Source organism: Pogona vitticeps, chromosome 1 (genome assembly GCF_051106095.1).
Source record: "Pogona vitticeps strain Pit_001003342236 chromosome 1, PviZW2.1, whole genome shotgun sequence".
Classification (NCBI taxonomy): domain Eukaryota; kingdom Metazoa; phylum Chordata; class Lepidosauria; order Squamata; family Agamidae; genus Pogona; species Pogona vitticeps.
The window spans coordinates 293,497,920-293,521,674 of NC_135783.1; the positions used below are offsets into that span (position 1 = coordinate 293,497,920).

At 42.9% G+C, this 23,755-nt stretch overlaps 2 protein-coding genes and 1 pseudogene across 5 annotated transcripts in view; 2 read left to right on the forward strand and 1 right to left on the reverse strand.

Moving 5' to 3' along the window:
• LOC144588101 (uncharacterized) overlaps nucleotides 1-23,755 on the forward strand; it is a 287,228-nt gene that overhangs the window by 214,604 nt on the left and 48,869 nt on the right. The window lies entirely within an intron of this gene.
• Nucleotides 1-23,755, forward strand: part of FUT8 (fucosyltransferase 8) — a 167,719-nt gene that overhangs the window by 75,182 nt on the left and 68,782 nt on the right. The window lies entirely within an intron of this gene.
• Nucleotides 22,378-22,532, reverse strand: LOC140703561 (U1 spliceosomal RNA; annotated as a pseudogene).

Below are 23,755 nucleotides of genomic sequence, written 5' to 3' on the forward strand. Positions count from 1 at the left end.
AATTAGCTAAGATTCTTGCAAGGAGAGCCAAAGACGAACCCAGCTGGGCAGAGTTTAAATTCCTGGTTCATCATTGTTTTGGGTTCACTCCAGAGAACCTGCATCAGCAGTTTAGGAGCATAAAGAGACAGTACAAATAAAGTTTCTTCAGCGTGGCCTCTGTGAATACACAAAAAAGGGGTTAAATCAGTGCCTGCGTTGGACCTCTCGGAATTTTCTAGAGCTTAAAGAGATAAGTAACAAAGTTTGAGTTGCCCCAACAGCGTATGCTCCACCCACTCCAGCCTCCAGTTCCATTTTACCGCTGTGTGGCTAGGAACCTCTCGCTTGAGCTTCACTATATTCTTGGATTTTTCGATACATTTTCCGGTATTTTTCGACGACGGACTGTTTTGACGTCGTTCATATCTGTTGCCCTGACCTCGGACTACTTTTTGACTCTTCTATTGCCTACTGCTTGGATTTATTGCTTCTGGACGATTTTCCACTCGTTAGCGGGCCATGCGCCTTCAATTACGAATCCACAACAGTAAGACTGCTCTATTTACTTACCTGCTTATGTCCTGTTCCGGTCCCTTCAGCCACTATATTGTCTGTTCCCGCAAACTACCCTTTCAGGACAGACACGATTGTTGTGTTTTTTGTCTTGGAGAATCCCACCAGCCAAGCGGTTGCAAGCACTATAAAAAATTTACAAAAATACCATCTGTGGGATAAAACCATTTCAGCATTTCAGCCGTCAGAAATGGAAATTGCTTCACCTTCTGCCACACCACATTCTGAAGTTCGTGCAACTTCTCAGTTGTCTTCGGCGGTTGTTAAAGAAAAACCCGCCCCAAAATCTGCAGGTTTAAAGAAAACTTCCACCTCGACGTCAAAGGCATTCTCCACTGCCTCTACCAAGAGCACCAAACAAACCAAACCAAAGGGTTCAATTAAACCTAAAGAACCCCTCAAGCAGTTGCCTCCAGTCTCGGCCTCAGTGCCTTCTTCTATCTTAGAAGATTCTTCCCGGCATCGGAAATCAATGTCTGAGGCAGCTACTTAGCTACCTCCTAGACAAATGGGGTCAATACTGTCGATGGGTCTGACATCTCCGACTCCGACCCAACCTATGCATGCCTGTCACGGATTTGGTGACAGGAAAAACGCAGAGTTATCGAAGACACTTACAAGTTCTTCTTTTGCAATACGGTTGTATTTACAGTATTTACAAGTATTTACAGGCAGGCATCACATCAGCATGGCAGGAACTCTTTACACAAACGGACATAGTGGATAGCAGCAAATGGTGAAGAAAGAAGAGAATGATACACAGACACTGTTCACTTATATACATATACATGGCTTCTCTAGTCCAATCAGAAGACACATGACTTCATCTTCTGCACCTGGTGTCTTCTCATTTCCAGACATTGTATCATCTTCAGAGTGACTCAGCATACTCACATCTGTGCACAATGGCAGCTCGTTAATAATATATTTATTCAGGTTCAGGCCTACAAAATTTTCTATATTCTGACAATGCCACCACAAGTTTGGTCTCTGGCCCACATAGCCCTGTATCTACTGGGTGGGCATCTCCAGCTCCTTCTTCGGCATCAGTTCTCTCGAGACCGACTTCGCCTCCACACAAAAGAACTAAGAAGGCTAAGCATTTGACTCCTGACTGGCACCGTTCCTCTCATCGTTCATCTAGACATTCACATAAGAAGCACTACAATTCTGACGACTCCAAAAATGACAGAAGGAAGTGCCATCACTGGCGTCAACGAGATTACTCTGAGTCAGAATCCTCTTCGACATTGCGAGACCGTCATAGAAAGAAGAAGAGGTCAAGATGTTCATATTCCTCGACATCCTCCTCTTCTATTTCTACATCTCCCTGCTGACGTCGACATCTAAAAATTGTCGACGTCAACAAGAATGGTAAGCGAATGCATTGTCCCAGGATTACACAGACTCAGCAAGAACCTGTACTGCCCTTTTCAGTGGAGGATGCCTTCGACGTCGAGGTGGAAGTTTTCTTTAAACCTGCTGTCCAGATTGGCTAAGACATTAAAGCTGGACACAGAACAAACTAAACCACCGACTGAAGACTTAATTTTCGGTGACATTATCAAGAGCGTACCCCACTGCTCAGCTTAGCATTCATCCCTGCCCTTATGGACCTCCTAAAAGATGCTTGGAATAATCCATCTGCATCTGCACCAATTTCAAGATGTACAGAAAATCTTTATTGCGTCCATGGAGAAGACACCAATTTCCTTCTAAAGCATCCTGTACCCAATTCTTTAATTGTGGAGACAAGCTCCTCTAGAACAAACTCCAAAGTTCATGTTACGCCCACCAATAAGGAAGGGAGAAAGTTGGAAATCTTAGGTAGGAAGATGTACTCACTAATCTCCTTCCTCCTCAAAGTGACAAATTACTTAACTGCGCTGACTGCCTACCAGAAACAACTATGGTTGAGGATCCTTCCAGCTCTGAAATTAACACTTGAAGACATATGCCAAGGTTTTATTAACACTTACGAGGGGGCTCAGACAGTCTCAAAACATCAGAGACTAGCAACACATCACGCTGCTGCTGCTGCTGCTGCTGCTACCAAGGTTCTGATGTCTGCCGTTACCCTCAGATGTCACACTGGGCTTAGGGCCACCACTATCATGGATGATGTGAAAACAAGAATAGAGAATCTGCCCTTTGATTCTACGGGCCTCTTCAATGAAAAAACAGACAGTAACTTGGACGAACTTCTTAAAATGAAGAAAACTGCCAAATCATATTCTGTGCAAAGCAACCAAGATTTCCAAAGTATCAGTGGCATAAACCCTACTCACAATATTCTCAAGCCTCTCAAGCCTCGCAATCTTCACAATCCTTCCATCCTTTTAAAGGCCAAGGTCCATCCAGATCATCATAGGCAGCATCTTATTCATCTGCTTTTCGCTCCCAGTCCACACAATGTCGGCAATCCTATAAACCTCCTGCAAAGAAATCAAAACATTATCTTTGACTTTCACTTACCTCCGGATGAAACCATCCAACACGACTTCATCCCTTCTTACAAAACTGGACAGATATAACCTCAGATGCCTGGGTTCTAAACATCATTCGCTCAGGATATCAGCTGGGACAGGTAAAACTCACATCCTTCAACCCTGTCCTAGAAGAGGAAATTCGCACCTTATTACAGAAACGTGCCATCCAGAAGGTACCCAGAAGGGACATTAAAAACTGGTTTTATTCTCGCTACTTTGCGGTCCCAAAGAAAGACGGGGGAATCAGACCAATCTTAGATCTAAGGGAGCTGAACACTTCATGCAAAATGCTTCAGGATGGTCACCCTAGACTCCATCATCCACTTGTTGAGAAAAAAGGACTAGTTTGTGGTAGTGGATCTCAAAGATGCCTACTTCCATGTAGCAATCCATCCAAACCACAGAAAATACCTTCGGTTTGTATTCCAGAATACCATTTACCAGTACCTGGCTCTCCCATTTGGGTTGTCCACAGCACCAAGGACATTCACAAATTGCATGGCTCCAGTGGCAGCATTCTTACATCTACGGGGAATCCAGGTTCTTCTTCATGGCCTCTGTGAATACACACATATGGGTTTAGTCTGCGCCTGCGCTGACATTCTCGGAGCATTCTAGAGCTAAAAGTAACAATTTTATGTTGTGATCCCCCATGAGGCACAAGCTCCTCCCACCCAAGATTCCCCTCAGTTCCTTTTTTCCGCCGTGCTGTAAAGTTCTACAGAGCATAGAGCTATTTTCACAGGGGTTTTTCCCCTTAGCTTATTGATCAATTTCTCTAAATTGGATTCTTTTCCTTCTCAATTATCTAATCTATGATCCCCCGTGAGTTGTTTTCTTTTTTGCTTGCCAGCTATTTGGCTTACCCCCCCCCCCCCCCCCGCACACACACACACTTCAACTGTTTGCTTCTTTCTCCTTTCCCGCCTTTTTCGGCCTACTCATTTTGACTCTCAGGCACATTAATGATTTTCTGCCTGAGTAAGCTACATCTTACCCAGATAGGTGCAGGCCGCAGTAGGGGACCCGACAATGCCAAGGAGTCCTTAAAATCGAAGTCTACATCAACAGAGGAATCCTCGCCAGAGGCTAGCGAATTTGCCTCTGAGGAGACAACGTGCCAACTCTACCTGCACAGACTTCGGGATCGCCTGATAGCCTCTCTGCTCCAACTGGCCATTTAGTGACTGCGCTACCGTCCAGTCCGGCCATGGCCCTTTTTAGCCCTACATGAGGGTGGGCACTTGACGTTCCTGAGTAGGAGCTTAAGTCTCTCTAGCTCATGAGGAGAAGAGAGTGAAAAGGATGCATGTCTCACCACACCCTCTCTATGAGCAACCATGAGAGAGACTGGTGAATCATCGATGGATGATTGTTTCAAGGGGCTTGTTCAAGGGACCCTGCAGGAGTTAGGACTCTGTTGCCCTGTCCCTAGGAGAAGAAGGGCCTCCTGTTGCCCCGGTCACCTTCCCTGACTGTCAGTGATTCTTCCTGACATGGGAAGCGCCTCTGTGTGTGAGTGCCGCACACCAACCCTCCTTCGTGCGCCTGCTCATGTAGCTGCGACTTCTGGAGGGAGCTGCACACCCAGGCTGTAGATGTGCCAGCAACATATGGTAAGGCTTGGATTTTCCCTTTGGGGATACAATGGGCCCCTTCAGCTCCTGCGGCTAGCCCTGCATGTCAGTGCTTTGCCTGTCTGGGGTAACGCCCTTGGGTGTTTGGTGCAATGGCCCTCATCTATCAAAGGGCTTGTTCATGTGGCTGCTATTTCCAAAACCAGGTGCCGAGGCGAAAGCTTTCTGACAGCATTTGACAGCCCTAGTTTACCTCTGAAAGGGGGGGCTGCAGCAACTCCCACCACTAGCCCTGCTAGTCGGTGATATTCCTGCCTGGGGTAGCATCTGCAGGTGGCTGTTATTTTGGCACAAAACAGCCCTCTTTATCAATGGGCTCGCTCACAAAGTAGCCTGCGGCCCTGTCTCAGCTGCCAGTGCCCGCATAGGCTCATAAGGAAAGGACTCACAAGGGTCCACCCGAGAACCCTGCCGCTGTCTGGTAAGTCTGGATAATTTTCCTCAGGTAGGTCCTGTCACACTGACAAGGTTGCGTAGAACCAGTCCCTTTTGTTGGGGATAGGAGCTATGAGCTCTCGGCCACCATCACCATCCCGCTCTACCTGGCATCGTTCTGAGCCATGGGCTATGGAGTGCTTTATGCCTCCACATGCGCTTTACAAATGTAGTGCTCCCTCGAACTCGGCTCTGGCATCATAATGTTTGGAGCCTTGATCAAACCTGCTGTTAACCCATTCAGGTTTGAGACTCACATGAGTTGCTGGGGGGTGGAAGAGTTTCCAACCAATCTTCCTACACCCCTCTTGGTTGTCGCAGATGGTCACACTCCTTTACTGTCAACAGATGAGTTCTTTGGTCGGCGTTGTTATTTGTTTTTGGTCGCCGTGTAGCCAGGTACTCCTCTGCCATGAGGGCTTATCACCACTTATGGAGTTTGGTTCTGCCCACCCTGCAGGTAGCTCATGTGCACGCTTACAATTTAGGCCTTCCGCATCACTGGGAGGCACTGTTGCAGGTGCATCACGAGCGCACTGCTGCTCGATACGCCTGAAAACCAGTGTCTAAGCAACTGACAGGTTAGGACCTGCCATTTGTTGGTGTATGGCTTTTTAGCCAGAAAAAGGTTGTTATTCTTGATAACCTGCTCAGGCTCTAGAAGGTGACACATTCATTGTGCTTTAACATCTGCAAGAGCCTGAAGATGTTCCCATCAGCCTATGGCATTCCGGGAACGTTAAAAGCCTCAACCCCAAAGTTACCAGCCGCCGTCCCTAGACATGTGGGGAGGCAGTGCCTTGACCGGCAGAACTGCTGGTAGGACTGCAAACTGAGCGGGCTCTTTACTTCTCTGCTGTTGACCAGTCAGTCCGTTTGACTTCTTTCTATGGTAGCTACCAGCTTTGCCACTATCTTCGATGTACGTTGAATCCATTAGGATCGACCTCAACATGGAAAAGATTTTTGTTCTTTTTCTCTACCATACAACACTTTGGCAGGAAAAGATGCTTTCCAAATTCCAATCCATCTCGTGTCAAGGCCCATTATGATCGAGCACGACCGGTCCTGGCTTCGAATCTGCCAATTCTGGACATAAGCTCGGATCTCACTCCTTGAACGAATCTCCCTCCAATATGATGTGATCCATTATCATCCTCTGTCACCTTCAGTGTGCTTCTTTTCATTCGCACAGCTCACTTCTCGGTTCACCGCATCCCGTCTATTGGGAATGGAGGAACTGCCTTTTCCAGACCCAGCCATCACTTAGCTGAGCACTTACACTAACTATGCTGAAGCTAATAAAGGATGCTTGCACCAAGCCACTTCCTATTAAAGATCTAGGAAGAATGTATCACAGGTACAAGGTACGAGGAAATGACATAGAAATTTTGGGATGACTCCAGTCCCATTTCTATCATCGTAGAACAAATTTATCCAAAACGAGAAATGATTTCCCTGAACCCTACTAATAAGAATACGGAAACATTGATGTCTTTGGCAGGGAGACTTATTCCCTTCATTCACTTCTGCTCCATGTGGCCAACTATCAATCACAATAGGCGCCTACCTGGAGCAATTTTGGTCTCAAATTCTACCTCTCTTGAAATCCATTAAAACAGAGCTTAGAAATTCTTGCTCTGAGATCATGACTCTAGCAAAGCAACACAGGATTGCTGCTTGATATGCAAAGGACTTCAACTACTGTCGCATCCCTAGTATCTATAGAAGGCTCACCTAGTCACGATCCACTGGCTCATCAAGGACACATAGGACAGAATTGAATGTCTTCCATTACATGGTACCAGTCTCTTCAGTCTTAGACTGGTGACACTAGAAATATTATTATTATTTACACAGAATAGGAAAACAGCTAAATTATATATGAGCCGACAGCCCTTTCATCCCTCTTTCAGTTCTACCTATAGTCCTTTCAACCATATCTGGAGTTTCAGCCTCTCAGACATTTCAGTTCATACAAGAATGTCACCACATCTCTCAAGGTTATGTTATATAATTGTCTTTGTTCCCCTTTGAGTAACGTTAGACTCACTCTTTTTGTCTATATCCTCCAGGAAGAGACCTCTGCCTCCTGGGCAAACATGCCATAATCCAAGTTCCTACATCAGGCTTATACATGGCTTCTACTTCTGTGCTATTATATACATAGAAAGGATGGAGGCATCCGTCCCATCCTTGGTCTCAGAAATCTTTTCATGTGTATTCTACCATAAGTTTCAGATTCCAGCCTCAACACTATTATCTAATCAGTAATTCCTAAGGTTTCACTGCCATTCAGTTTTTCAACATTTGCAAGGTCTTTCAGATGGTACAGAACATCAGTTTGATAATAACCTTCCCCTGCGAGATATGCACATCTACCTGTACTGGTACTATAGCGTATGTTTTTCTTAAAAAAAAAAAAAAATTACTAGCAACCATCTCCCCAAATTCATGACCACCACTCCAATAGTGATATCTTTTCTTTTTGACCAACTAGGATCCCTAATCCAAGTAACTGCAAGTTCGGTTCTATCACCATTGGAAAGTATTCACCTTCAATGTATTCACTGGGGTCCGTACGCCGACTACAGGTTTTATTGCTCCTGTGCAGGTGCGGACAGAAACACTGTCGGGGACATATTCATATGGCAGTGGACAGGGAATTTGCCATAACTCTTCCCTCCGATACATTTCATTCTACGGAGAATCTTCCATCATCATCATTCCTAATCAAATGCGATCCAAATACTTCCTTGAGGTACTTGGTCCTAGTTCGCCTGTCTCAGATCGATATAGACAGACACATGTCAGTTCCCTCTGGTTCCTCACCTCCTAACTTCCATGAACTTGGCAATCTGGGAAATACTCCCACTTTGGCATCAGTGCTCGATCGAGCTCAAAAACCATGAACTCGATGTTGATGTGTAAATAAATAAATCTTTATTAAATATACTGAAACAAAGAACTACCTTACCAACTTTCTTAGAAACTGTTGCCTACTTGGCTTTCTGTTTATGCTTTAAAATGTTATATATCTGCTATTGTTGCCCATTAACCAGATTATTCTGGTAGGTAGGACTTTTGTCTCACTCTAGGGTCAAACATCTTTTCATAGGACTCAGTACCACCCGTCCGCCATGTAAACGCATTGTTCCTCAATGGTCTATAGATTTCTAAATTCACTCATGTGCCCGCCATTCGAGCCCATTTTCTCTTCAAATGCCAAATTACTTACTTTGAACAGCCTTCCTAGTGGCTGTCATATCTGCCAAGGGAACACGCGAAATAGCTGGATTGTGATTTGATCCACCTGTTATTCAATTTTCCTGATAAAGTGACTTCCTACTTTAATGTCTCATTCCTGACGTATTCGACTAATTTTCATGTTTATCTATGCTTCATCTCACCATCATCTCCTTTAGAGCACATGCTCCACAATATTTATGTAAGATGCTCACCAGCATTTTCTCTGGACACTACCAGAGCTTCTAAACAGATGACAGGCTCCTTTGATGCTTTCATTCTTTTCATTTCAAAAGTCCAGTTTCTTCCTATCTATCTCTAGATCAATGGTCCGGGCTGTATCTATGGCTTGCCAGTGGTCAGACAAGTCACCGTCTAATTAGCTTTAGCCTCGCTCCACGGAGTGCTGTCTACCTCGGCTGCATCCAGAGTAGAATCAAGACTCTCGACATCTACCGTGCACCAATATGATCCATGCCATCTACCTTTGCAGAGCAATACTGGCTACACGTAGGTACATGCAGTACCACTGGATTTGGCAGAAATTTGATGCCATCCTTCCTACCATGACGTCCCACCTGCCAATAAGTAAGCTTGCCAGTCACCCATATGTGTGTATTCACAGAGGCCACGAAGAAGAAAGGTTGCTTACCTGTAACCATGGTTCTTCGAGTGGACCTCTGTGAATTCACAGTACCCGCCCATCCTCCCCTCTGTCATCACGGGTATCTTATTGTTGTATAACTCTCATGCCCGGCGGACAAATTGCAGGAACTGAGGGGAATCTTGGGTGGGAGGAGCTTGTGCCTCATGGGGGATCACACCATAAAATTGTTACTTTTAGCTCTAGAATGCTCCGAGAATGTCAGCACAGGCACAGACTAAACCCGTATGTGTGAATTCATAGAGGTCCACTCAAAGAACCATGGTTACAGGTAAGTAACCTTTCTTTTACCCGTACATAGACAACTGGCTAATCGTCCCTCCATCCAGACGTCAAGCCATCAAAGATACCAACTTCGTCCTACACACTCTAAAGAGCTTAGGCCTCACGATCAATACAAAAAAAATCAACTCTCAAACCATTCAAAGTCATAAATTATATAGGAGCCAGACTGGACTCCAACGTAGGCAGAGTGTTCCTTCCTTCAGAATGGATCAGAAAGATAAAGACTGCAGTATGCAGGTTCAAACCAAACAAAACGGTCTGTGCTCAAAAGGCTCAACACCTAGGACTCATGGCATCCACAACACCTGCCTTGGCCCATGCAAGACTAAAGATGAACTCCTTACAAATGTGGTTTCTGTCCCTCTTCAATCCTGTTCACGACAGCCAAAGAAAAAGACTTCATGTTTCTCCAGAACTTGCACATCAACTGCAGTGGTGGACATTTCTCCCACATCTCATGGTCGGTCATCCTTTCAAACCTCTCTGGCTCACAATCTAAGTCACAACAGACATCAGCCCCATCGAATGGGGGGCTCATTGTGAAAATCATCAGATCCACGGCTTGTGGTCCCAGCAGGACAGGAACCTGCATATCAACCATCTGGAACTGCTGGCCGTCATGAAGGTGTTCAAAGCCTTCCTACTTCTGATACATGGTTGCGGTGTACAGCTAGTCACCGACAACACCATGACCATGTACTACATCAACAAGGAGGGACACACTCCAGATCCCTTCTGTTTCTAACAATTCACCTGTGGGAGTGGTGCTACCAGCACCATATCTTTCCAGTAGCCATTCACATTTCCACTGTAGACAGTGAGACAGCAGACAAACACAGCAGGCTGACATCTCAATCACATGAGTGGGAGTTGGACAACAAGATATACTCCTCCCTCTTTCACCTCTGGGGACATCCCAGGGTGGATTTGTTTGCAATTCATCTGAACAAAAAATGCAGACTTTATGCCTCCAGAGCAGGTCGTGGGACGGATTCTCTAGGAGACACATTCATGATCCCTTGGGGCAAGGGCCAACTCTACCTTTTCCCTCCAATCCCTCTTGTACAAAGAACTCTAATCAGGTTACGTCAGACAAGATCAGAAGCCATACTAGTAGCACCATACTGGCCTTGACAAGCATGGTTTCCTGCATTGCAAGCAATAGCTTCGGACATGATCAGGCTTCCACCTCTGCCACATCTTCTCACGCAAGATGCCGGCCCTGTTCTCCATCCAGATGTGGAAACGTTGCATTTGACAGTGTGGAGGATCTCCCCTCGATCAAAGAGGTACTAGATAGTGCCAGGAAGCCTTTTACTACTCGCTTCCACTATTATAAGTGGAAGAGTTTTGTTAACTTTGCAGAGACTATACATCTGCAAACCTCTCCAGTGGCACTTTCCACTTTGCTACAATATTTAAGTTATTTGTTTGATCTCGGCCTTTCCCTTTCGACTCTGAAAATTTACACAGCAGCTGTTGTATCCTTTCAACCCAGAGACTCTAGCTCAGCATGCCTATTTTCCCATCCTACGCTTAAGGCATTCCTTAAGGGCCTAACCAACCTTAGACCACTTACTAAGGTACCTACACCTCAATGGTCTCTTCAGGTGGTTCTCCACACCTTAACTCGACCACCATTTGAGCCTATGGCGACTTGTGACTTCGATTGCTATCATTTAAAACATTATTTCTTGTAGTTATTACATCAGCGAGGAGAGCTAGCGAACTTGCGGCCCTTCGCTCAGACCAACCATATCTACAATTTTTTAGAGACAAAGTTGTATTACACCTCGACTTGTCCTTCTTACCTAAGGTGGTTTCAGACTTTCATGTGAATCAACCACTCATATTGCCCACTCTTTCCTCCGACCTGAAAACTGACACTGAGTGCATGCTTCACACCCTTGATGTGAGAAGAGCCTTAGCATTCTATGTTTCCTGCACCAAGGACTTCCGTTCTTCACCTAGACTGTTCCTGTGCTTCTATGGCAATAAGAAAGGGTCTTCAGCATCTTCATCAACCCTCTCCAGATGGCTTGTCTCTACTATTTCCTTGGTATATGAAATCCAACATAGGAATCCACCTGATGGCCTTCGGGCTCATTCCACCAGAGCCGTGGCTACTTCTACAGCCCTCCTACGTGGCATTGACATTCCTGACATCTGTAGGTCTGCCACATGGTCCAATGTCTCCACCTTCATAACTCACTACAGACTAGACCTGAGGGCTAAGAAGGAGGCGAGCTTTGGGAGAGCAGTGTTGACATCTATATTTCAGTGACGTCCCACCTTCCGGTAAGTGGGCGTGCTAGTCTGTGTGTATTCTCAGAGGCCACGCTGAAGAAAGACAGGTTACTTACCTGTAACCATGGTTCTTCAAGTGGACGTCTGTGAATTCACACAATCCCACACTGCCTCCTCACTATCCGTCACTGAACATGTCTAGCATAGCTCAGGCTATTGTGGCGGATAAATGGAACTGGAGGCTGAGGCGGGTGGAAGGTGCGCTATTGGGGCAACTCAAACTTTGTTACTTTTCTCTTTAAGCTCTAGAAAATTCCGAGAGATCCAGCGTAGGCGCTGATTTAACCCCTTTTGTGTGAATTCACAGAAGTCCACTTGAAGAACCATGGTTACAGGTAAATAATTTGTCTTTTTCTGCTGTGGCTGATAGGTTGGAGAGTCATTGCTTGCAGTGGATTCAAGCTGCAAACGCACAGACTGCTGAGCAAATTACTCAGTTACTTTTGTGTGAGCAGTTCCTGACTCTGGTGCCACCTGAGCTTAGATTTACCTTACTAGAAAAGCATTTGCCTAATCTTCAACAGTTGGCTTTGGCTGCAGATGAACTTTGGGCGTTTCACAAAGATGACAAGCAAAATGCCAAGCCAGGGCTGGAAGCCGTGAAAAAGCCAGGATAATTTAAGAATGCAGTCAAACCAGTTTTCCAAGAGATTAAGCATACTCCTCTGAGTGACACCAGGAAGCCAGCGATTTCGGGTCCCCCTATGAAGTGTTATTTGTGTGGTGGGGACCATCTCCAATGAGACTGCCCTAAAGCCGTTGCTCAATCCAGCAAGCCACCCAAAACTCCAGCCAAGCTACCAGTCCCTACATGCACACGGCAGACGTCCAGGCTGAAATTCCTTGTTTACCCTGAAGAGCAAGGAGGCCCATCCAGCTTCAAGAAACCCCATCTAGAGGACGTCAATGAAGCATACTCACTGTGACGGACAGTCCAAATGTCACGCATGTCCATCACGTTAGAACCCTGATGTGGGAGCCAATGATAGGACAGGACTGGAGGGTGGAACCAAGGAGGGAGAGGAAAAAAAGGACGACAGTTGGAATCAGTTAGGGTGGACAGTTTGGAAAAGTTAGGACAGGGAAAGAGTTAGAGATAAGAAGAATAGCGATATATAGAGGGATAGATAGACAGGGAAGATGGAATTTAAAAGAGAACACTTGGAAAGTTAATGTATGAGAGAACTGAAAGAAGAAATTATAAGAATTAAATAAACAGTTACACGGTGCTTGAAAACGAATATAAATGAACCAACATAAATGTAAAACAAAAGAAATTTAATGAATTGCAACTACAATACCATCCATGATTTTCTTTGTGTGTTTCGCCTGTTAATCTTTAAATAAACATTGTTATATTTGACATCAGTGATTCTGTGTTCATAATTGGTAATTGAGGAAGAAATCCTCTGGTGGCAGCATAATTAGGGAGAAAAGGAACAGTCATACCCGAAGGCAAATCTGTCTGTTAGGGAAAACAAACAGAGGAGCTGGGGATGTGTGACATAAAAGTGGTGGCTTTGCAGTGGAATTCAAAGTGAAAGAAATCCAGTAAGCTGAAGAAAAAAAAGAAATTTCTGATTCTGGGATTCAAAGGGAATGAATACCAGTAAGCTAAAAGTAAAAGAAATTCTCTGAGTCTAGGAGACTTGTTTGCCTATGGTCAAGGTGAAGGAGTGGGAACCCTAGAGCTGAGGAGATAACCTGGAAGGGACTCCAAACCACAGACTTTGACTAAGACAAAGACAAGTAAAAGACTCTTAAGGAGATTTCTGTAGTTAAAAATTTACCTCACACTGAGAAAGGACACAAAAGGGGGGCTAGCTTTAGATCCCAAGGCTCTGGAAAAGGGAACGCTGAGGGGATCAAAGTGGATGCTAAGGTCCATAGGAATAGCTGAGGTGAAATAATAAAGGTAAGGCTTATCAGAAAAGAAGTACAGTATTACTGGGAAAAAGCTGGGTGTCTGGAGACTAAAAAGAAACAGTGTATCAGACACAAAGAACAGTGAGGCTAGGAGCCTAAAAGTAACAAAGTAGCAATCCATGGCTGTCAGTGGGACACTACAAAGTATCAGTCTCTCTCTAACATGGAACAGGAAAAAAGGTATTTTTAAGAGAGGGGCTTGCCTATCTGCTTCTGTTAGAAAACAACCTGCCAACTTTTCCAAAATATAAAAACAGTTAAACATGTCTTCTAAGAGAGGGAAAAGGTTAGCTATGTAGCTAGTGGAAAGTCAAACATTACCTCAGGAAGAGGAGGGAAATTTGGAAATATCTACACCAGGAGGAGGATGCCTCAGGGAGGGAAGCTGCTTTAACCTCCCAGGAGTTTATAAAGTGGAAATTTCTCTTAAGAGAAATGAAAACTGAGGCTGAGGCCAGGCAAAAGGAGTTAGAAATAAGGACTAGAGCTGAGGCTGAAGCCGGACAGATGGAAATGAGGGAAAAGAGATGCAATGCCAGTTGGAAATGAAGAAATTAGAAATAACAGCCCTAAATAATAATAATAATAATAATAATAATAATAATAATAATAATAATAATAATAATAATAATAATAATAATAATAATAATAATAATAATAATAATAATAATAATAATAATAATAATAATAATTCAAATGCAAATGAAGAGAATCTGTCCAAAGTGGATCTGAAGAATTCCCTCAATTTAGAAAGAGGGATAATCCTGAGGCATTTCTGATTTCTTTTAATAGAACATGCTGGGACTATAATGTAAAGGTATCAGAGTAAATGGTTATTTTAAGAATGCAAATAAGTGGGGAACTTGCAGAGATCTATTCCCAGATGCCCCAAGAACAAGCTAAAGAATATGAGGTTTTTAGAAAACTGGTTTTTGTGAGATGCGGAATAAATGCTGAGCACCTCAGAAGAAAGTTTAGAGCATTGACAAAGAAACAGGAGGAATCGTATTCCCAGTCAGGAGCTAATATGGTCAGATACCTGAAAAATTGGTTAGAACAAGCTAATGTTGAATCTCTAGAGGATATGAAAAATATTATAGGGCTAGAACAATTTTATTTGGTTTTGCTTGGATAACTAAGGTATTTAGTCAGAGACAAACAGCCCAAAACAGTACAATAAGCAAGCAAGACACCAGATTTTATATCAGAAAAAAACCCTAAAAATTTCTGAAGTAAAATTTGGTGGTAGAAACTGGGAAGACAGAAAGAAAGAGTCCAGGGATTACCACAACAACAAGCAGGCAACTGGAAGCTATCTTAGGGACCAACCCTCAGAACATAACCCTCAGATGTATAAAAGATTTGAAGGGAAGGGAGACAAAACCCCATACTTCGATCGAAGAACGGAGAAAGTATGATTTGGATGTGGAAGAAAAGGGCATTTCATTTCACAGTGTTTAAAATTAAAGAATAAAGAGTTAGATCAACAGAACGTAGGGGAAAATATACCAAAGAAAGTTTACTATATCCAACAACAGAAAGATAACCCTGAGACAGTTAAAAATGGTGCGGTAACTGACCATACAGAGAGTCAGGAAAAACTGCCACCTCTAGCAGAGATTGTTCACTGCTGCTATATTAAAAGCAACATGGAATTGATGTGGTGCTATGGACAAAATATCTATATTAATAACATCAAATATCTGGCATTGAGAGACTCTTGTTCTCAAATAACTTTGTGTCACACTGATATTATCCCACAGGGAGATACCATTCAACATGAGAAAATTGCAGTAAAAGGGATTGGGACAGAATTAATTAATCTACCCATGGCTAAAGTGCATATAAATTATCAAGTGTGGCAAGGTTTATGGAAAACAGGAATTACAGATCATATCCCTGCCCCTTGTTTGATCGGGTTAGACTTAACGTAACATGTCAAGAGTGTTTTAATCACTACACGCTCACAGACAGAAAAGATAGAAAATCCTGATGATGATGGTGAGGTTTCTGAAGAAGAATTAAGTGGAGATGAATCAAATAAGCTAGCTGAAGTAGTGGTTTAAAGAAATTCTAAAGAAAATAGTTTTAAAGATCCTTGTGGCACAGTGGTTAAACTGCTCTACTGCAGCCAAAACTGTGCTCACGACCTGGGGTTCAATGACAGGTAGCCAGCTCAAGGTTGACTCAGCCTTCTATCCTTCCGAGGTTGGTAAAATGAGTACCCATCTCGCTGGGGGGGGGGCGATGTGTAGCCTGCATAATTAACTTGTAAACCACCCAGAGGGTGCATGAAGCACTATGGGGGTGGTCTATAAGCAGCTCGCTTTGCTTTTGCTTTGCTTTGCTTTAAACAAGAACAAAAACAGGATTCTACTTTGTAACAATGTTTCAATTCAGTCAAAGAAGAATCAGTAAATCCTGAATTCCCTGAAAGATTCTTTATAGACAGGGATATATTATACAGTGGTCCCTCAATTTACGAACTTAATCCATTTTGGAACGACGTTCATGCGTCAAAAAGTTCATAAGTCGAAGTACCATTTCCGATTGAAATACATGAAAACAGAATTAATCAATTCCAGCATTTGTGGTTTAAAGTGGTTTAAAGAAATTCTAAAGAAAATAGTTTTAAAGATCCTTGTGGCACAGTGGTTAAACTGCTCTACTGCAGCCAAAACTGTGCTCACGACCTGGGGTTCAATGACAGGTAGCCAGCTCAAGGTTGACTCAGCCTTCTATCCTTCCGAGGTTGGTAAAATGAGTACCCATCTCGCTGGGGGGGGGGCGATATGTAGCCTGCATAATTAACTTGTAAACCACCCAGAGGGTGCATGAAGCACTATGGGGGTGGTCTATAAGCAGCTCGCTTTGCTTTTGCTTTGCTTTGCTTTAAACAAGAACAAAAACAGGATTCTACTTTGTAACAATGTTTCAATTCAGTCAAAGAAGAATCAGTAAATCCTGAATTCCCTGAAAGATTCTTTATAGACAGGGATATATTATACAGTGGTCCCTCAATTTACGAACTTAATCCATTTTGGAACGACGTTCATGCGTCAAAAAGTTCATAAGTCGAAGTACCATTTCCCATTGAAATACATGAAAACAGAATTAATCAATTCCAGCATTTCAGAAGACAAAAAGGCAGGAGGAAAGGGCTGGAAATTTGAATTTCCTGCCCTTTCTCCCTGCCTTTTTGGGTTTGGAGGTCTCAAACGGCTTCCTCCGATGCTGGGGGGAAAGCCCTTTGAGACCTCCGAAGGTGCTGATCGCGGTGGCGGGGACCCCCACGGAGGTCTCCCAGGGCATGCCCGCCACCATGGGAGACCTCGCTGGGGGTCCCTGCTGCTGCGATCGCCGCCTTCGGAGCTCTCAAAGGGCTTCCTCCAATGTCGGGTGGAAAGCCCTTTGGGAGCTCCGAAGGCAAAAATGCAGAGAGAAAGGGCTGGAAACTCAAATTTCCCACCCTTTCTCCCTGCCTTTTTTGCCTTCGGAGCTCTCAAAGGGCTTTCCTCCCAACATCGGAGGAAGCCCTTTAAGAGATCCAAAAGCAAAAAGGCAGGGAGAAAGGGTGGGAAATTTGAATTTCCAGCCCTTTCTCCCTGCCTTTTTGGCTTCGGAGCTCTCAAAGGGGTTCCTCCGATGTGGGCGGGGAAAGCCCTTTGCGAGCTCCGAAGGTACTGATCGTGGCGGTGGGGACCCCCAGGGAGGTCTCCCAGGGCTTGCCTGCCACCATGGGGGAGAAGATTTGTCCTGTGCACAGACCACTCTCTTCTTCTATGGCTAAGGACTATTCGAGCCAACAGCAGCAAATTGATTGCTGATTCACTGATTTTACAGGACTTTGACTTTGAAATCTGCAGCATAGAAGGGACCCAGAATGTGTTGCCGATACTTTGTCTAGGAGACCAAATGACTAGATAAAATTCTTTGTTTTTATTTGAGTTCAATGTTAACTGTTATGGTTATGCAATAGTTGCGGAATATGCTTAAACTGCAAAATTTGCTTGGATATTAATAAAATAAGAGGTATGTATATTGATGGTGAAAATAAGAGTAAGTATCCTTTGTAATGTAAGAATAATGTAATGTAATCCTTATTAATGTAAGTAATATATCCTTAGTAATGTAAGTAATGTAAGAGGTTGACATTTGCAGTCTTTCGTGTATTTTCATTTGTCTATAAGGGCAAACAGTTAAGTTTCCCCTCCTGTCACAAACTTATTAAGAGGTGTAGCATCTGCCCAGGTCATGAATAGTAATAAGCTATTTGCATGTACCAATGAGAATGCTGGAGAGGCGGAATCATCAGATATAAGAGTCTCTGCAGGAGGGGGAGTGGAGGGAGTTGAGAAAGAGAGGTTTTGAAATTGGGAGTTTGGAGTAGAGAGAGAGGGTTGATGGTTGAGCGTGGATGAAGTGGGATGTTTGGTTAAGAGTTAAAGATATTGATTGTACCTTCACTACCTGTATTAATAAACAACTTATATTTAAAATGACACATGGCCTGGACCTCTATTATTAATAATACATAATGTTGGTGTAATCAACTGGTGGCAGCTGAAAGACACATAGCTTGTGCCCTGGTGTTTAGTGAAACAATCAAGAGACAGGTGGGAACGTGACAGGGTGTCTTGCAGTATTTGTAATTTCATGGTGATTTAGGTTTTTGTTAGAAATGAAGCTGGGCAGGGCTGCTGAAGCTCAATGTAGAAGAAATGCATTTTATAAGAATGAGGTTGTTTACTTACTTGGTTTATATTTCACCTTTCTCTACAGAAGCCCGGGACAGCTAAGTGATTTTATGTCTTTGAAGTGTTTCTGAATGATCAGAATGCTTCCCCGCTCTCAATACTAGGCAGGCTTCACTTAGCTGAATGTCATGGTGAGGTATGCTGTATTGAGGGTTGAGGCTGTGTTTCCCTGAATGCCTAAATAGGTCTTTCTTGTACAGGGAATGCTGCTTTACATTATTCATGCCACTACCTGTGAGTTACGCAATGAAAATGTTGGGGGAAAGCAGAAATCACTTTCCTCCTCCATTTTCTTTGCAAAACATGGAGGGAAAAAGCTGCTTTTACAACAAAAATGTAGGGGGAAAGCTGGAATCACTTTTCCCCTCCATTTTCTTTGCAAAACATGGAGGGGGGGGAAGCAGGGATCAAAGTGCTTTGATCCCTCCTCTCCCCCTTACTTCTGAGTATAAAACAACCTTCAATTTTTCCTTTAATTATTTTAGGAAAAAGTTTTTTTCTATACACGGAAAAATATAGTACGTGGATTAGACCAAATTGAAAATGTTAAATGGGAGGAGAAGGACAGGGCTAGAGCAAGCTTTTCCTGAAGAGTTTACTAAAAAAACAGCAATAAAGAATGATGCTTTAAAGATTAATAAGTTGAATTTGACATGTGCTTTCACAGACAACAGCCTCCTTCATAAAATATATGGAATTTTATCTGAGCAAGTGGATTTTTATACACTTCCTTAGGTGGCATAGAATAGTAGAGAACTAGAAACATGGAAAGGTGCAAACATAGTCTTAACAGTGATTATTTTGGAACCAGTAAGTGGGAGATGATAAGTGCATCCTGGCAGAGATAAGCATATTAACATAATAATAATAATAATAATAATAATAATAATAATAATAATAATAATAATAATAATAATAATAATAATAATAATAATAATAATAATAATAATAATAATAATAATAATAATAATAATAATAAAACCACTCTATTCCAATCCAACCATAAAATTCCACAATTTTTGCCAACTTCCAAGTAATAAGATAGAATTTAACCTCTTGTGAACCATTGTGGATAAGGAATTGTAATCAGGAAAACTAGAAGAAGTAAAAATGCAAAATCTATAGGCATTAGAAATATATAAAACACTACTGGAGAATACTTTCAGAGAATTTTTGAGGAATGCATTCCAGTGGTAGATGAGGTGAAAGACAAGAAAATGTGATACCGGAAATGACCAGTCTATTTTTCTGGTCCTATCATTAATTAAATCTTAAGAGAGACATTTTAACCATTCAGAATGGGAAAAATATTTTAAAAATGGGCAAGCCATAGTGTTATAGGGAACAAGGCATGGCCATTGAAGGAATCCTATAGGGGTAGATTTGACCTTGGGTTATGAGATACCTGAACTGGAGTCTAAACAGTGATCATGAAAGAAAACAAAAGCTGAGACAATTCATAGATGAACTGATTTAGATATTCAGTGAAATAAGAAGCGTTTCTCCCCTTCCAGTTCACAGGGGATAGAGTTGACCCTTTTGGCTGATTCCTTGTTCTACTGCTTTCTACTGTTTGTTCTGGCCCTTCTTGTGCCCCTTTTGATGATGCTGCAGTGAAAGACTAACATATTTAGCTCACTAGAAATTTTTACTAAATAACAGGGATTTATGTAACATTTTAGACCCTGTTGTAGTCCAGGAATTGTTTTGTGCTGTAGGGCCATTGTTTTTTACTTCAAGAGTACAGTGGTGCCTCGCTTAACAACATTAATTTGTTCCAGCGAAAACACCGTAAAGCGAAATTAAAACCCAGTTAATGCATTCCAATGGGCTAAAAACTCAGAGTCCAGCGAAGATCCTCCATACAGTGGCCATTTTCGGTGCCTGTATAGCGAGGAATCTGTCCCTAAGCACAGCAGGGAGCTATTTTGAGCACCCGGTGGCCATTTTGAAAACCCGACGATCAGCTGTTTTGATCTTCGTAATGTGAAGAATCAGTTCCTGAAGCAGGGAATCGATCATCGGGAAGCGAAAAAACCCCATTTAGGCCATCGTTTTGCGATCGCAATTGACTGTGCTAAAGCTCTGGAACTTTAAAACATACTCTATTTTTCCATGTATAGAAAAAAACTTTTCGCAGTTGCGATTACTAAAACATTGTTGTGAAGCAGATTCATCGTAATGCGGGGTAATCGTTAAGCTGACTGTATCTGTTACTCACACATATGCAATAACCTGTGTAAGACTCTAGCCTAAGAAAGACAGAACTTATTTTAGACAGTTCACATGAAGAATGCTGTTTCACACAACTAATTTTGCATGTAGCTGTTGCATGGCTCATATTTTTATGAACAGAACTGCCTAAGCAGTAGAGTTTTTTTCTGCTTCTGTTTTACAAATTGCCATTTTATGCTAATGTAGTTTTTCATTCCAGTTTCTTGCAATACAATTGTAAATTTAATCTTGTTTGAGATTATATTTGGTTTTCAATGCCATGTACAGTATGTTGCTTGATGTGCTTTATTATTACCTGTTGTTCCTTCAATGAGCTTCCTACGTTTAGTGAACTCTTTAAGGCAGTGGTCCCCAACCCTGGGCCTCCAGATGTTCTTGGACTTCAAATCCCAGAAATCCTGGCCAGCAGAGGTGGTGGTGTAGGCTTCTGGGAGTTGTAGTCCAAGAACATCTGGAGGCGCAAGGTTGGGGACCACTGCTTTAGGGTGTTTCCACAACAATCTCACAGAATCTTAATATGAGATTTGGAGAGAAATGAGCTTCTTTTGGCGGGGGATAGTGAGTTCCAGAGCTTTAGCACAGTCAATGAAATGTTCTCTTCTTTGATCCCAACATAAACATGTTTTTATGAATCAGTAAGCTGTTGGATTTGTGTGTGAGAAGGTCATCCTTCTGACATCTTTGTTTCATGCCAGCAAAGATCTTTAAAAGCATTTATAATTATTAGAAGCTTTTTCAATAAGAGAATCATGTGCTTCCTGTGAGCAACTGTAATTTTCCTTGCAATCTTCAAAGATCATGGAGAACTGATTGTGTTAATTCACTTGTTATGTAAGTAAGCCATGTGTCAACCTGGCTAAGTACAGTGGTACCTTGACTTAAAAACTTAATCCGTATTGGGACTGTGTTCTTGTCAGGATTTGGCGACAGGAAAATACACAGAGTTAATTGAAGACACTTACACGTTCTTCTTCTTTAGCAAGACGGTTGTATTTACAATATTTACAAGTATATACAGACTGGCATCACTTCAGCATGGCAGAAAATCATTAAACAAACCGGCATAGAGAATAGCAGCAAGTGATAGAGAGAGAAGAAGAATCTATGAATACACTGTTCACTTATATACATATACAAGGCTTCTTTAGTCCAATCAGAAGACAAATTACATCATCTTCTGCACCTGGGTGTCTTCTCATCTTCAGACATTGCATCATCTCCTCAGCAGTCACAGTGACTCAGCATGCACACATCTGTTCACAATGACAGCTCATTAATAACACATTTATCCAGGTTCAGGCCTATAAAAATTACAATATCCTGACAGATAAGTCGAAATGTTCTTAAGTTGAAGCACCATTTCCCATAGGAATGCATTGAAACCATTTAATCTGTATCTGCTGTTTTTCGTTCATAAGTTGAGGCGCTGTTCTTAAGTTGAAACATTAGTTCCCATAGGAAACAATGCAAAACCATATCTACCACTAGGGGGTGCATTTTTCTTCTTTTGACCTAAGGTGAACTTACCGTATTTTTTGCTCCATAAGACGCACTTTTTCTCTCCAAAAAGGTGGGAGGGAAAGTACATGCGTCTTATGGAGTGAATGCAATAACCCAGGGTTCAGCCACCACCACCCAAAAGCCTCCCACTGCCATGCCAGGAGGCCTCTGAACTGGTAGCAGAGACTGCTTGCTGTTCAGACCTCAGCATTCTGCACTGCTGGCTTTCCAAGATCTGCTCCCTGTAGCTCAACTGGAAAACCAACAAGGCAAACAGGCCTGTAGCAGCAAGCAATGCAAACAGCCAATGACCAAAGGGGAAGGAGTGATTCTATAAAAACCAGGGGAAACCAGAAACACAGTCCCCCATTTAGGCAGTTGATTTTCCCACATTTGGGGAAATCACAGGGGTCAGCTCATCTGAAGTGCAATAGATGAGCCTTACCCTGGGAAAACCACTCTTACAAGAATGGTATCTTCTCTGCCAGGTCTGAGTTTGAATGGCCCCTAAGCCTCCTGGCCCTTTGTGTGCCCTGCCCTCAAAAGGCATGGTGACCGCCTGGCTGCACCTCCTGATCAGAACAGGGTTGCACAGCCCCAGTGCTGAAAGAGGCCAGGAGAGCTCCTCAGTGTTTTGGGGTGCCCCAAAGGACCCCCATCAGGGGCTAGATGTTCCTCCCACAATCCTCCAGTGCACATATATTAGCATACCTAATATGTGGGGAAGGCGGGGAAAGCAGGGGAAATTGAAAGTTTCAGTTAGTGAAGAGGCTGCTTGTCTGCTTCCTTGCTAGTCCAAGCAGTTAGAGAGCTGCTTGTTTTTCTTTAAAAGCTTCTTGTTTTGAGTTAAACCCTGTTTGGATTAAAAGGTGCTCCATTTGAGTTGAAACCTGCTTGCCTGGGAAGCGGTTGATCAACTGTTAGGTGGGGAAAGGGCAGGAACGAAGAGCACAAAATGGCTGCCGTCTGCAGGCTGCCTGCTGGCATTTAGCTGTTTGGGGCTCTTTTTTGGCTGTTCTGGGGTCTACCAAGGCACTGTGAAGAGCCAGGCTCAGTCTACAGTACCTGGTAAGTGAATTTCTTTTAGGTTTTTTAAAGTTTCTGACCTTTTTCAATGTATTTCTGTGGGAAATTTGGATTCAACTGGCAAACTTTTCAACTAGTTCTGGGCATCTAATAGAGAATGTATTTCCAAAGGGTGTTGCAGCAAGGAAACTAACTGTGCCTCGTGACTTCTAACTGGATTACAGTACCTGCTTCCTGATTTCAGTTACTATAGTTTGTATTCAGTTTTTTTGGCTGGTCAAGAACATTGTTCCTGGCTTTGTGTGTTGTGCCTTGCATGCTATAAACATTCAATTATGTCAGAAAATGGAGATTTGGTCTTATGCTGAGCATGTGCTACTGCTGGTGAATGGGATCAGGTTAAGCTTTGTGTTGCTGTTCTTTTGCATAACCTAAAGTAAATAAGGAAAACCAGCTGTTAAATAGTTTAATTTCACTATTTATCCTCCACACAACTAAAAGGGACCTCTCAATGCAGTGCCCAATCAGACAAACCATTTCTAATTTAATATAGGATTGAGCTGTAGATGGGCAGAGTTGCACAACAATCTCATCTGTCATTTCTATAAGCATGGGGAGGAGGTGGATGAAAGGAAATATAAAACATAGGTAGCGTGGTATAGGTCTTATCACTGGCTGATAATGGTCTATATG